The sequence below is a fragment of the Miscanthus floridulus genome, chromosome 4 (genome assembly GCF_019320115.1).
Source record: "Miscanthus floridulus cultivar M001 chromosome 4, ASM1932011v1, whole genome shotgun sequence".
NCBI classification, from domain to species: Eukaryota; Viridiplantae; Streptophyta; class Magnoliopsida; order Poales; family Poaceae; genus Miscanthus; species Miscanthus floridulus.
Genome location: NC_089583.1, coordinates 31,004,746 through 31,021,349, shown reverse-complemented (window position 1 = coordinate 31,021,349; position 16,604 = coordinate 31,004,746).

Sequence of the window (16,604 nt, the reverse complement as noted above, 5' to 3'; positions counted from 1 at the left end):
TTCTTGTAGTCTTCGGTTGGTAAATCATTCGGCTCCTCTGCTCTTGCCTCTCAAAGGTAGTCCATGCTAGGTCTTTCCTAGAATCTTATTGCCATTGATTTGTCACAAGTCCAGTCTAGCCAAGATGCCTGATGTCATTCAACAAGAGAAACAAGAACTGCTGGTTAAGGTTAGAACAGGTTGAGCTATCTGAATTAGCCTCGAGATCATCAGCTTGTGTATAATCGATCATATTCCCTGTTGTTCAATTGCATTTTTGTTTCGGCCAAAGAGCCGATTTGATACAACTGATCCTAGACTTCTGATCTTAATTTAATTAAATCTGGAAACACAACTTTTATTAAGAGAGCCCTTCGATCTTCTATCCTTGGTCATCTGATGTTGTATTCTCTTCGACATTGGTGAAGTGGCGCTTCGCCTCCTATTAATTGTGGTTACTTTTCGCACATTTCGAGGCGTCCGTCCCTTCGCTTCATGTCCCATCATTCTCCATGGCCGACGAAGACCACCGAGGCAAGCGCGCGGTGGAGGAAATCCCGGAAGAGAATATGCCAATGAACCAACATCTTCAGCGCATGAGGTGAGATCAACATTTCTTGTTTATGATGATGAATAGTTCTGACTCATCTACAGGTTTATTGTGAATGACAGTCTCCGTCCCCTTCCTAGGGCTGGTGGGCCCTTTGATGCCGCATCTGCTATGCCGGCTTCATCATCAGACTCCTCCGATTCCTACAATGGTGACGACGCCCGGTGCTACCTTCATGAGTGGAGGATGGCCCAGAACCGTTACTCCGAGGTGACCTAGGAGACCGACCACCTGGAGATCCACCTTGGGGTTTCCCAGGCCCCTCTTCATGCAGCTGAGGAAGAGGCCAATGCCGCTCGAGCATGGCTTACTAAATCGGATGCTGTGGTGGCAGGTACATCAAGCCTCAAGAATGTATTTATTTTAATCTCGACTGTTTTTTTATCTTGATAGCTCTTCCTCTTCTGTGATCATCAGCCCTAACAGCACAGTTGGAGTCCCTCCAACTGGCAGCGAACACAGCCGTGGACATCGTCAATGCACGGGGTTCCCATATTGACGCTAGTCTCCAAGACATCCTAGCCCGCATTTGGGAGGTCACCCTCCACAGTGTTCGTCATGGTGCGGCAGTGGCACTGACCACGGCGCAAGTCCAAACTGGGTACGAGCTCTATGCCATGGAGACCAGTTTCCCAACGGGTGATGGCCCTAAGAAGCATGAAGACCTGCTCGAAGAATTCACCATGGCCACGGAGGCCATAGTAGACATCACATCCACTCAAGATGTAGTAAACAAGGCATTTGATTAGTTTGTTCTTAGGGTAATACATTGAACAAAGACCCCCATTCCTCTATGGATATGCTTCAATGCAATGCCTTCGTATATGATTGTGAATGTTTCATGCTCTTTTTGTTTTTTGCTCTATAGGTGATACATATCATATCGGCTTTTACTGTCTTTGAAGATTTTTACTCTTTGAACTAGAGGCGATACCCTCCTGGTATCAGCGATTTGTGGCCGAGAATGAATCAGCTATCAAATTTAGATGTCAGAATAACATCTCTTCATGCATTTTTCATCCCAAAGATCAAACGATCGATCAATTCAAGTCAAGCATCCTATTAAACAAAACAAAACTTCTCTTAAGAAATCCATTAACTCGGAATCGCACTTACACTTTAATTCAGCATTCACATATGTCGGCCTAAACCCATTTCCAAGACTCAATGTTTATTTTCCCTTAACTCGATGGCCGACGCGACACCACGATTACTGATTAAAACAAACTTTCAGAGCCGATTCCTTGAACCGACTGTTGGCCTTCATTATTAATTCTAATGAAGCCTCCCTCCCATGTTTTGCCAGAACGACATTCGAAGTCTCCTAATTCCTAAAACACTGGATTGGTTGTTGCAATGCTCATAGACTCATCAGCGCGAACCACCTCGACATCATCTCCATGCCATTGAATCAAACATTGATGCATGGTTGATGGCATGCAACAGTTTGCATGAATCCAGTCACGACCGAGGAGTAAACTGTATGAGCCTTTTCCATCAATGACAAAGAACATGGTGAGCAGAGTTTTACTCCCGATTGTTAACTCGACGTTTATTGCCCCCGGGTCTTAGATGTATTCCCTCTGAAGTCTCTAAGCATCATGTCGGTCTTAAGCAAATCTCCTGGTCCCTTGCCAAGCTTACGAAAAGTAGTGTAAGGCATAAGATTGATAGAAGCACCTCCGTCCACTAATATTTTGTTCATCAGCATCCCATCAACAAACCCTTTCATGTATAAAGCCTTCAAGTGCCAATGTTTGACTAACTTATCAAATATTGCTTGGTGTGTAACCATCAACTTGGCAACCATCTCTTCATACTCTGATTCATCGAAGTCTAAGTAAAATTCTTGATCCGCTAGAGCTCTGAATTTTGATGGCAATAGAAAAGCCATTTGGATATTAGCCGATGATTGCTTCTTATCGGCTATTTGCTTGGTACACCACACTTGAGTTTGTTGATGCAAAAGTGATCTACAAACACAAAGGGCTAATACCCGAATCGATATCCAAAGCGTGCCAGTCGATTTGACCTGCTAATCGACAAGGATGAAGATACGAACACTTTGGTCCTGACAACAACGATACGCCCGGAAGTCACGGCCAAGAGGTGCTCACGCGGAACTCGAGAATCACCGAAGGTCGCACTGAAACGATGCAGCTCGCCGAATCAATGAGAACTCGTAAAAAAGGAAAAATATGCAAATTGACGAAGTCGCCGAAAAGTAAGTAGATGCAAATAGGAGTAAAAATTGGTTTTGATATTGATTGATTGATATCTATTACATTGCCCCTTACTCCATATTTATATCCTGATCTAAAGAGACACAACCAAACACAACTAGGACACCAATCCCATATCTAAGGAAACACGTGACTCTTACATGAATCATAACCTAACAAATACAGAAAAGGAAATCAACTCCTATCTATTTCCCTGTCCGCCTCAATTACGATGGAAATCTCACCGTCCTCCTTCCCATCGGCATACTCCCTATTTCATCGGCAGTAGTCTTCAAGTCTTCCTTCATCGGCATACTCCCTGTTTCATCGGCAGTAGTCTTCAAGTCTTCCTTCATCGGCATACTCCCTGTTTCATCGGCAGTAGTCTTCAAGTCTTCCTTCATCGGCATACTCCCTGTTTCATCGGCAGTAGTCCTCAAGCCTCCCTTCATCGGCATCGACAATAACACCTCCAACCTCATCGGCAACGCCCGAGTCCAAATCAACCTTTCCATCGACCATCACCAGCTATCGGCAACCATCTTTACAAACCATCTTTCATCGGCTATCAAAGTATTCAATAACTTTCCCCTTGCCGATTAGTCCACTCCGATTATTTTGACACGTGCAAAAAACGGTGTCAACACATGCCCCCCAATTTCGGAGTATAAAACCATTAATGCTCCGAAATTTACTCCAGATAACGCTTGCCTTTGCCCGATTACCGTAACTCATTCTCCAAGCCAAAACTTGATTTGTTATCAAATCCAATCAAATCTAATCTTGATTCACGCACTTCAGTAAATATTGCACAATCGCCAACCACTCTTGCCTTGATTATGGTTAAGATACCGAAACAATAACCATCGGCAAGATCTTAACATGATAATGCTGCCATTTTCAGAATTAAAATATCATGTATCGATATCCCTTCCAAGTCATGATTACTTGTTATCAACTCATCTATACAATCCCCTGATTATCGCGCGAACAGTTACCATATCCTTCTGAACCGCCTTGACCTATATGCGCACGACATAGAGATAAGTCCAAAATACCCTTATTCTGGGCGGCTTATAAATAAATTTCTCCGGAACCCTCATTTTCTATCTTCAGCCTCCAATCCTTGGCATTCTCTCTCTCCGGCGGCGACTCCTCCACCTTCCTCAAGACAATGGCCATCAACTTCGACGTCCCCGCGGTTCGCTCCACTTCCATTACCTTTTACTTTGATCTTTTTGCAAATTCATTCAGTTGGTGATTCTTCCTTTCTTCTGTCTTCTGGATTTCATAACCTTAGGAACTGCGCAACAAATTAGTTATCCCAACCGATCAGCCGCACGTCCAATGCCTTGGACCAATGGGCAACCTAGATCCAACCGATCTGATCAATGCAGAGGTTAACAGAATCCCCTTTAGAGCCCAAAATTTCTCTTTGAATTTGTGGAAAGACACATTCCGATCTTGGCCCAAAACCCCCAAAGGGTGGAAAGATTGGTACTTGAGGGTTAATAGATCGATGCAAGTATACTGGGCAGAATGAAGATTAGACCAATGCATCAGGCTCTCTATTGCCGATATGCAGAAAAATGAATCAATGATAATTGCAGCTGCTTATTTCTGGTCAGACACGACCAATACTTTTATGTTTGGACATGGCCCAGCTACTCCTACCCTTGCCGATGTCCACATGCTTACTGGCTTGGACATCTCAACTGCCGATGAAGGCTCCATCTATGGTAGAAAGTCTGAATATAGGGTGAATACCCGCAACATCGGCGGTTGGACAGGATATATTCAAGAATACCAGAAAACCGGGACACTTAGCCAGAGGGAACATGCCACATTCCTGAATATGTGGTTAGAAAAATTTATCTTCTGTGGTCGATCAGTAGGACCAACCAACGCCTTCCTCCCTGCAGCTGAGCTTTTGGCTAATGGCGTAAGGTTTCCTCTTGGCCGATACCTTCTGAGCTCCACTTATCATCTTCTTCATCAAGTGTCTCAGAAACTTCTGCTTGGCGAACCCATCGGCAATCTGGGAGGCCCATGGTGGTTTATCAACATGTGGCTGAATGCCCATATGCACAAACGTTTGCAATGTGACTTTTTTGCTCAACAATTCCCACGAGAAATTGCTGAAGACTATGTGCTCGGGGATGATGAATCAGCAACACGCTCACCCCTCAATTTTGGTGAAGCCATAATTGTCCTTCCTGGAATAGAAGCCAACGAAGACCAAATCGGCAGATTCTTTCAAAGCTTCTACAATGGTCTTTCTCGTGATCATAGGGCCTGGGTGCCTTATATCGACGAAGAAAACAGATTCCCCCTTCTTTTCAACTTTGCCGATGACACTCTGAATCAAGATAATGAGCTCATGATGGCTATCATCACTCCCAGGGCAATTCCAGTAAACACATTCGGCAGCGGGAAAAACACCAACATTACATATGAATTTTACAACCCATCGGCAGTATCCCGCCAATTGGCTTTTGGGCAACTGCCAATCAAACTCTGCTTTGCCGATGTGATCAAACCCAGGGAAACAATCACCTGCGGAACAGACTGGAACAAGGTAGTACAACTCTCCCCCGATGCCGATACTACAGATGTTGATATATCCACCTGGACACCAATATCTTTCATCACCGAGTCATATAAGCAATGGTGGCGAGAGTGGAAAGAACAACTGTTCGCAACTTCTGTTCACACATATCGGCACATGATCGACCCTGAATATGCCATCCCTGACGACGCGGTAAGTTTCCTTTAACTCCCTTCTGCTTTTCCTTTCATATATCAGTAACTGATTCTCTTGTAACAGGTTAACAACCCAGCACCATCGGTGAGTAAAAGTGGGAAACCCTTCAACCTCCGGCCTGTTTCCCCAACATCGCCGATCGGCTACAACGCTCCCACCTTAGCCGCTTTGACCCACCAGAAGATTCGTACCAAGACCATCACTTCCAAGTCCAAATTGGCTACATCCAGGGCTACTCCATCGGCCGCTGCTACAACCTTGGTCAAAGCCTTTAAGGTAACAACCTTGTTTATTTTCACTTATGCCGATCACAAACTGTATTAACCTTAATCATCAGGGGGTAAGAGCTGCTACTGGATCGTCATCGGCAATTCCGCCGATATCAAGCACCACTCCTTCAGAGGTAGCTTCTTGACTTTACATTTTATCTGTTAAATATCATATCTTACACTTTGTTTTGCAGCAACAATTGGGTACATCGGCAAACGTACCAGATGTCCAAGCTTCACAACCAACAAGTGTCGATGCCCCCCAGCCAATCGTTGCCGATGCTCAAGCAAAGCGCAAAGCTTTAACAGATACTGAAGCACAGCCAAAACAACAAAGGTCTATGCCGATCCCTACATCTGCCCCAATGTCATCGGTCATCATACCTCAAGAGCCCACCACCGATGAAGTCACAGAGGATATCCCATCGGCAAGCTCAGCCGATCCTCCACACGACATACTCCAGGTTGCTTCCTCCAGTCAAGCACAGGAAATTGCCTTGAAACAGGTAAACCAATCAGCCTATCTAATTTTACAATACTCATACTTACCCCTAACTGATCTCCTTTTCTCTCTCTCAGGAACAAGATTCCCCGAACAGCCTATTTTCCTTTGCCATTGACATTTCTGACGACGATGGAGAGGAGACAAGTTCTTCCCTTGCACTGGGAACAATATCGGCAGAGACTAAATCTAAGTTGGAAACCCTCCTGAACTTGCTACAGCAAGGTACCGCCCAACTGGTAGATGACTCGGACCCCGCAAAAGCAATTTTCAAAACAATTCGTGGCCAGGTCCCTGCCGATGTTGAAGAAGTACTCTTCCCAGCAGCTCACTTAGAAAGCCGCCAACTGCAATATCAACGGGCTGCTCAGCGCATTGCCGATAGAGCAGCTCAAGCTCAACTTAAAGAAGAGATGCTACAACTGAAACAAATCGCTGATGAGAAGCACAAGGGCATCGTCAACTTGCAGACTTCGGGTGCTGCACTTAAGCAGAAAATCTTGGATCTATCAGCAAGGAAGGTAGCTCTATTGGCTGAATTGAAAGAAATCGATGCAGCCTTAACTCATGCTCAACAAGAAGAAAGCCAGCTACCCAATGCCGTCAAAGCCCTTCAGCAAGAAAGAGATATCCAAGCTCGCAAAGCTTTAGCCATGAAGAAAAAACTCAAGCCTGTGGAGGGTACTGCCGATGACGATATCAAAGAAATGGAGGAAGCCGACCAGATTCGCCTGCGTGCGATATTAGCTATCCAATCCTTGTTGAACGTGTAATCTTATTTATTGTATCGGCACTTTATGAGACATTGACATCCTTGCATAATCCTAGCCGATAGTACTGTTATCGGCACTTGTACTTTTATGCATCTATCCAGATACTAGGGTAATATTTCTTTAAATATTTTCCATTTAATGCTCTGGGAAACACAACCCCTTCGAGGGTTTCTAAAATATATGCATTACTAGGAACAGACTGATTTATCCGATATGGACCTTCCCAATTAGGAGACCACTTTCCAAACTTTGAACTTTTAGTCCCAATCGGTAAAATCAATTTCCAGACCAGATCTCCATTGGCAAACTCTTTTACCTTCACCTTCTTGTCATACCATCTAGCTACTCTTTTCTTATTTTCTTCGATACTAACTAAAGCCCTTAACCGATGACCCGCCACATCTTCCAACTCATCCTTCATAAGAGTATTATAATCATCGGCTGTCAGCTGATTTTGAGAACGTATTCGTCTAGAACCAACCTTAATTTCCCAAGGCAATACTGCATCGTGTCCATATACTAACTGATAAGGCATTACTTTTGTTGCACCATGACATGACATCCGATATGACCACAAGGCTTCATTTAGTACTGTATGCCACCTCCTAGGATTTTCTTCAATCTTGCGCTTAATGAGTTTGATGATCCCTTTGTTAGAAGCCTCAGCTTGACCATTAGCTTGAGCATAATATGGAGAAGAATTTAAAATTTTAATTCCCATACCTACAGCAAACTCATCAAATTCTCCTGATGTAAACATAGTGCCCTGATCGGTAGTGATAGTCTGAGGAATACCAAATCGGTAAACAATATGCTCTTTCACAAAATCAATCATATTAACCGATGTCACCTTTTTTAAAGGAATTGCCTCAACCCACTTTGTGAAATAATCGGTAGCAACCAGAATAAATTTATGTCCTTTACTCGATGGCGGATAAATCTGACCAATGAGATCAATAGCCCATCCCCGGAACGGCCATGGTTTGATTATAGGATTCATAGCCTAAGCAGGCGCTCTTTGAATATTACCAAACTTTTGACACCCCTGGCACCCCTTAAAATATTTAAAACAATCTTCAAGAATAGTCGGCCAATAGTACCCATTCCTTCTGATCATCCATTTCATCTTGAAAGCCGATTGATGTGCCCCACATACTCCTTCATGAATTTCACCCATCAAGCTTTTCGATTCATCATTGCTAACACATCTGAGTAAAACTCCATCTATAGTTCGATAATATAATTCATCATCGAGGAGCACATATTTGGTAGCTTGGAACCTTATACGTCTCTCAACCTTTCTATATGGATCCTTTAAATAATCGACAATCTCTTTCCTCCAGTCATCGGTATCAACTGCCGATGTTAGCACTTCCTGAATAGGCTGATATCCTGAAGCATGCTGAGCTAGTCGATTAGCTTCCTCATTATGCAATCGAGAGATATGTTCAAGACGAAAATCTCTAAATCCTTTCAACAATTGCAAACATCTTTCATAATACGAAATCAAAGCTTCACTTCGGCATTCATAAATTCCAGCCAATTGATTTATAACTAGCATAGAATCACCAAAGATTTCAACAACATCGGCACGTATCTCCTTTAGCAATTCTAACCCTTTTATCAAGGCTTGGTATTCAGCTTGATTGTTTGTCGCTGTAGCAACAATCGGCAATGAAAACTCATACTTCTTTCCTTGAGGTGAAATTAACACAATGCCGATACCTGCTCCTTCACCACATGTGGACCCATCGAAGAAAAGTGTCCAGGGAGCAATCCCCAGAGAATCCACCGTATTACAATGCTGAGTGACAAAATCAGCCATCACTTGCCCTTTAACCACCTTAGTTGATTTGTAGCGTAGTTCAAATTCTGATAATGCTAAAATCCATTTGCCGATTCTACCACTTAATATCGGCATCGACAGCATATACTTGACCACATCGTCTTTGCATATGACCGTACATTCGGCAGATAACAAATAATGCCTTAATTTGACACAAGAAAAGTATAAGCACAGACACAATTTCTCGATAGCCGAATACCTCGTCTCAGCATCCACTAATCTTCTGCTCAAATAATAAATAACACGTTCTTTCCCTTCAAATTCTTGAATAAGAGCTGAACCGATAACTGTATCATCAGCTGACAAATATAACCTGAAAGGCTTCCCATATTGAGGTGGAACTAGCACTGGAGGATTTGATAAATATTTCTTAATTTCATCAAGGGCTAATTGCTGTTCAACTCCCCATACAAACTCCTGATCAGCTTTCAATTTAAGTAGTGGGCTGAAAGCCTTGATCTTACCCGACAGATTAGATATGAATCTTCTAATGAAATTAATCTTACCGATCAAAGATTGCAATTCAGTCTTATTGGCAGGAGCAATTACCTTGTTAATTGCATCAATAGACTTCCTACTGATTTCAATGCCCCGCTGATGCACCATAAAACCCAAGAATTGTCCTGCCGATACACCGAATGCACATTTATTAGGATTCATCTTCAATCCATGCTTCCTTGTGCACTCCAGTATTTTTCGCAGATCGGCTAAATGTGCTGTGATATCTCCAGACTTAATCACTACATCATCAATGTAGATCTCCACTAATGTGCTGATGTACTCATGAAAAATAAAGTTCATAGCCCTTTGATAAGTAGCACCGGCATTTTTCAAACCAAACGTCATGACTATCCACTCGAACAACCCCACATGTCCTGGACATCTGAAAGCAGTCTTGGGAATATCTTCCTCAGCCATGAATATTTGATTGTAACCTGCATTACCATCCATGAAGCTGATAATTTGATGTCCAGCCGCAGCATCAATCAACAAATCAGCAATCGGCATTGGATAGCCATCCATCGGTGTGGCTTTGTTGAGATTCCTGAAATCAATACAGACGCGAAGTTTTCCATTTTTCTTATAAACAAGAACCACATTAGAGATCCACTCTACGTATCGACATTGCCGAATAAACTTTGCTTCAATTAATTTAGTTATTTCAGCCTTAATGTCAGGAAGTACATTAGGGTTGCATCGGCGCGCTGGCTGCTGATGTGGCCGAAATCCAGATTTGATAGGTAACCGATGTTCAACTATCGATCGGTCTAATCCAGGCATCTCAGTATAATCCCAAGCAAAACAATCTTTATATTCTTTTAACAAATCTGTTATTCGCTGCTTACACTTGGAATCTAACTTAGCACTAATAAAAGTAGGTCTTGACCTATCACCATCACCGATATCTACTTCTACTAAATCATCTGCCGATGTGAACCCTTGACCTAATTTTCCATCATCGGCAAACCTATCCATTAAAACTCCTCTTCAGAACCGACTGCTTGGATCGGTGGAATTTCATAATCAGCAACTCTAAGGAACTCTTTTTCCCAAGCTTCTCCTGATATGCATTTAGTTCGCTCATAAGTATCTGATTCTGCCGATGCGATGATATAAGAAGAATCACCAGGGACGACCTCAATCTTATCTCCAATCCACTGTACGAGGCATTGATGCATTGTAGAAGGAACACAACAATTAGCATGAATCCAATCCCTCCCTAGAAGCAGATTATATGCACCCTTGCCGTTGATAACAAAGAACGTCGTTGGCAAGGTTTTGCTGCCGATGGTTAATTCAACGCACACTGCCCCTTTAGCCGGTGACACATTGCCTTCAAAATCTTTCAACATCATATCGGTTTTGGTCAAGTCTTGATCTCCCTTACCAAGTTTCCGATACATCACGTAAGGCATAATATTAATCGCAGCCCCTCCATCAATAAGTACCTTAGACACAGGCTGCCCATCAACTCTGCCCTTCACAAATAAAGCCTTAAGATGCTGTCTCTCGTCATCGGTAGGTTTCTCAAAAACAGCCATCATTGGATCTAGTGTTAGCTGAGCTACTTGATCAGAGAGAACAACTTCTTCCTCATTATCAGATAGTGCCAGAAACTCCATCGGCAACATGAATACCATATTAACATCTGCCGATGGACCCTTATTTTTGTGTTTTACCTGCCACTGCTGATGACCAGGCCTTTCATTGGAGGAATTTTCCTCTTGGTATAAATCCTCCTGACGCTCACGTTGCATCCTCCTTCTCTGCGTCTTTGTCAGACCCTCTGGACACCACCGAGGAAACTTGGTTTTCCAAACCGGCTGATAACAAGTCCTAGTTGGTTCTACACGACGTATATTAGGGTCCCTGTAGAATATTTCCTCATCGGGAACTCTTGCGTTTGCCATCTCCTCAAGCTCCTCTTGATTCCTTGGAAAATATCCAGCGCGTTTACCAAGCCTCTCATGTACACTAAGTCTGCCCCCCAGCCGATCATGCACTGATGCTCTGCCTCTGATCGGCTCGTTGATAGACAAACCCTGATTACCACGTTGAAACCTCCTTTCTGAACGATTGACTCCGTAATAACCATTACACTCAGGGCAATTTTCAACAGTTGGCAATTTAATACCTTCTTCCCAGCAATGGATGAAAAACGGACATCTCCAATGATCTTTATGTCGATTCCATTCTTCCTGACGTCTCATTTCTTGCTGTTGTCGATATCGGTCATTACGTTGACGCCAACCCTCCTGCTGCCTTCGATGAGTAATCACAATGCCAGGTCGAGGAGGATTTTTGGAACTACTGCTTTCTCCTAGCAAACCCTTACTCTTTGCATCATCGGTAGTTATCCGATGTTGGGGGTCCACTGACGCGTTTTTCTCAGCAGCCTCTGACGTCAATACCTTGGTCTTTCCTTTGGTATCCAACATATTTGCTGGAAAAGGGTGTTGATCAATTTTCATCGGCTTCTGGGTCTTGGAAGTACCAAACTTAATTCTCCCAGATTCAATAGCCGATTGTAACTGTTGCCTGAATACCTTGCACTCATTTGTACTGTGTGAAGTTGCATTGTGCCATTTGCAGTACAAAATCTTCTTCAACTCTTCTGCCGATGGGATCACATGATTAGGTGACAGCTTAATTTGGCCCTCTTGAAGCAGAAGATCAAATATTTTATCGGCCTTGGTGATATCAAAGGTAAATTTTTCTGGCTCTTTTTGACCAAAGGGACATGATATCGGCTTTTTATTCTTAACCCACTCAGCTAAGCCGATAACTGGTTCTTCATCAGAGTCAGAATCTCCTACTTCTTCAACAAATGATACCTTTTTACTCCAGTTCTTTTTTGGTTCAAAAACCCTAGTATCTTGATCAGAGATCCTTTGCACAAGATGACTAAGACTTTCAAACTCCTGAGAAGCATATCTGTCCTTAAGATGTGGCAATAACCCTTGGAAAGCCAGATCGACAAGCTGCCGATCATCCAGCACCAGGCTGTAGCACTTATTTTTTACATCTCGTAGCCTTTGTACAAAGTTCTCTACCGATTCATCATTACGCTGTCTCAATTTTACTAAATCGATAAGCTTCTTTTCATGGATTCCAGCAAAGAAATACTTATGGAATTGTTTTTCTAGATCAACCCAAGTAATAATAGAATTTGGTGGTAATGAAATGAACCATGTAAATGCTGATCCAGACAAAGATGATGAAAATAATCGAACTCTTAATTCATCTCTGTTAGCTGCCTCTCCACATTGAATAATGAAGCGATTGACATGTTCCATTGTTGATGTATCATCTTGCCCAGAGAATTTAGTGAAATCCGGTACCTTGTACCGATTTGGGAGAGGAATTAAATCGTATGCAGGAGGGTATGGAGTCCGATAAGAATAAGTATTGACCTTGGGCTTTATCCCAAACTGTTCCTTCATAATTTCTGCTATCTTATCGGCCCAAAAAGCATCAGCTTCCTGCTGATGAACTGGTTGAATTTCTACAGGAGGTGCTTGCTGACATCCCTCCACATATCTTTGTGGCCCACGATCTCCAGCAATCGGCATATTTGCCGTTACTTGTGGTCCATTAGCCTGTTGGAAAGGATTCATCGGCTGGACTGCCGATGCTTGATTCTGGAAACCAGCTTGCATATGACCTTGTTGAATCCCTGCAACCTGCTGATTTCGCTGAACTGTATGTTGAACAGGTAACTGTCCTGACCAATCATTATTAGAACTCATCGGTACAAAACTTACCGATGGCTGGTAATTTGCTGATATTGTTGGATAATTATAACTGGTTTGAGGCATGAACTGAACCCCAGTTTGACTCATAGCAGGGGCTTTCTGCTGCATCGGCAGTAAGCTCGCCGATGGACTTGAATTGAATGTTTGAACCATAGGCATCTGGAAACCTCCTAGAGTTGGTTGCACAGAAGTAGTTGCGGCATATTGAGGCACTTGAGCCATCGGCGAAACGGCCGATGATATAGGCGCTCTTCCTACTGCATCAAACACTTGAGGTAATCTAGGATTGAAAGGAGAGGACTCTGGAGGCATGCCATATCCCCACCAATTAGTAGGAATCTGGCTATTCTGAGACACAGGGCCTGACATAGCTGATGCCGATAGATCTGTATTAAGCTGAACTCGCCCTCCTGGTAGTACCTGATCTGATTGTATCGGTGTAGATTGAATATTAGGTGAGCCTGCCAATACTGGAGGGGAAGTAACTTCTGTACCCACAACGGCCGAAGGAGCCGATGGAGTTTTGACAGATGCCGGCTCTGGTTGATGATAGGCAGGCCCAACGTAATGTGGTGCCGCTTGTCCTTCTTTGAGAGTTCGAACCACAGCATTATGAACAGTATTGGACAGCACATTGGAATGATTAATCAAAGCATGATTTACTGCAGAATTAACCATCTCTTGAAGTTTACCAGGATTGGAGTCAAAGGTAACCTGCCGAGGCAACGGCAAATCTTGCTTCTGGATGACTTGTCCACTCTTGTTCAAGCTAAACGATCTCAGACAAAGCTGCTTGTATTCTTCTACAGCCTTTTCCATAGCCTGCCTCTGTTCTTCCTTGAGATCTTCTTCTGATACTGCGATAATGTTCCCTGAATCGATCTCGGAATTGAACATATTGATTGATCGGTCCCACTGGGCGTGCCAAAAGATGTGTTGATGCAAAAGTGATCTGCAAACACAAAGGGCTAATACCCGAATCGATATCCAAAGCGTGCCAGTCGATTTGACCTGCTAATCGACAAGGATGAAGATACGAACACTTTGGTCCTGACAACAGCGATACGCCCGGAAGTCACGGCCAAGAGGTGCTCACGCGGAACTCGAGAATCGCCGAAGGTCGCACTAAAACGATGCAGCTCGCCGAATCAATGAGAACTCGTAAAAAAGGAAAAATATGCAAATTGACGAAGTCGCCGAAAAGTAAGTAGATGCAAATAGGAGTAAAAATTGGTTTTGATATTGATTGATTGATATCTATTACATTGCCCCTTACTCCATATTTATATCCTGATCTAAAGAGACACAACTAAACACAACTAGGACACCAATCCCATATCTAAGGAAACACGTGACTCTTACATGAATCATAACCTAACAAATACAGAAAAGGAAATCAACTCCTATCTATTTCCCTGTCCGCCTCAATTACGATGGAAATCTCACCGTCCTCCTTCCCATCGGCATACTCCCTATTTCATCGGCAGTAGTCTTCAAGTCTTCCTTCATCGGCATACTCCCTGTTTCATCGGCAGTAGTCTTCAAGTCTTCCTTCATCGGCATACTCCCTGTTTCATCGGCAGTAGTCTTCAAGTCTTCCTTCATCGGCATACTCCCTGTTTCATCGGCAGTAGTCCTCAAGCCTCCCTTCATCGGCATCGACAATAACACCTCCAACCTCATCGGCAACGCCCGAGTCCAAATCAACCTTTCCATCGACCATCACCAGCTATCGGCAACCATCTTTACAAACCATCTTTCATCGGCTATCAAAGTATTCAATAACTTTCCCCTTGCCGATTAGTCCACTCCGATTATTTTGACACGTGCAAAAAACGGTGTCAACAGAGTTTTATCGGATGGCTGAGCCTGTTCCATCTCCTTATTCCTTAGGCATTGCACTCTTCTCTTCTGGCTTTTTGTTAAACCTCCAGGGCACCATTGGCCTTCCTACCAAACATGTTCCCTCTGGTTGTTTCCTTCTTCATGATCAACCCAGTCTTGGTCAACAATTCTCTTTCCCAACCGATCATGAATACTTTTATTTTTTAAGCGCTGATCCATGTTATTATGATGATATGCATTCTGAGCATGGATAGACCGGCAGTTGACTTGAGATTGCCTCAACTCCCAATATTGATTACTGTCTTATGGACAGTCATGTCTGGTAGGCAATTTCAAACCTTTGTTCTAGCAGTGTCTGAAGAAAGGACAATTCCAGTGCAATTCAGCTTGCTTCCTTTCATACCTTTCTTCTTCCAGTTGATGCTGGTATTCTTGATCCTCTAATCATTGCTAATGATCTTTCTCCTTCTGCCACCGCCACTTATTCAACAAGATCCAAGATGTGACTCACGGCCTCGTCGCTCCATCCTTTGACGTTCCCCCTGCTCGTATCGGCTCTTCTGCTGATCATGACGTTTTTAACCTCTCTGTATTCATCAGCCGATATTTGCACCTTGGGATCGACTGTTCCATCTTTTCTTGATTTGGCCGATGTTAGGACCTTAGTTTTTCCTTTGAATATCCCAACATCAACCATATTTTGATCTCGTGGGAAAGGATTATCATCAACTTTCATCTTCCGAGGTGTATCGAACTTGAGTCTTCCTTGCTGAATAGCCCTCTATATATGCTGCTAGAAAATTCTACACTCATTAGTGGAATGAGAAGTAGCATTATGGAATTTACAGAACTTCTCATTCTTCAACTGCTCAGGGGGTAACATAACATGATTGTCCAGCAATTTGATCTAGACCTTCTCAAGTAAAAAGTCAAAGAGCTTGTCTGATTTCATAACATCAAAGTCATAGCTCTCCTCAACTCTTCTTCCCCAAGGATTTGACACCACTACTGTCTTCTTGCCCCAATTCCAATCAGCTGCAGCAACCTCCTCTTCTTCATCTTCATAGCCGTCATCTGCTGAGTATGGATCATAAGCTTCGACTACGGTGGTACTCTTCTAGAATCGGGTGTCTCTACGCAAACTCTGGAATTGGCTGTTGAGCGCTGCTACTCGTTGAACCAATTGACCTAAGTTGTCAAATTCTTGTCCTAGCAGCTTTTCCTTCCACACTGGCAGCATTCCTTGGACAGCTAAAGCAGCTAGCTGATCATTGGCCAAACTCAATGACAAGCACAAATTCCTAGTCTCTTGGAATCTCTGAAGAAACTAAGTGCCCGATTTATTAGTCCTCTGTCTCATGGTCGTTAGATCAGTGATCTTCTTTTCTCTAGTCCCAGTGTAAAAATATGTATAAAACTTCTTCTCCAGGTCAGCCCAATTGGTAATGGAGTTGACTGGTAGTGACGAGAACCAAGTGAAGGCTGGCCCTGACAGGGATAAGGAGAAGAAACGAACCCAATGGGCATCCTCAACTGAT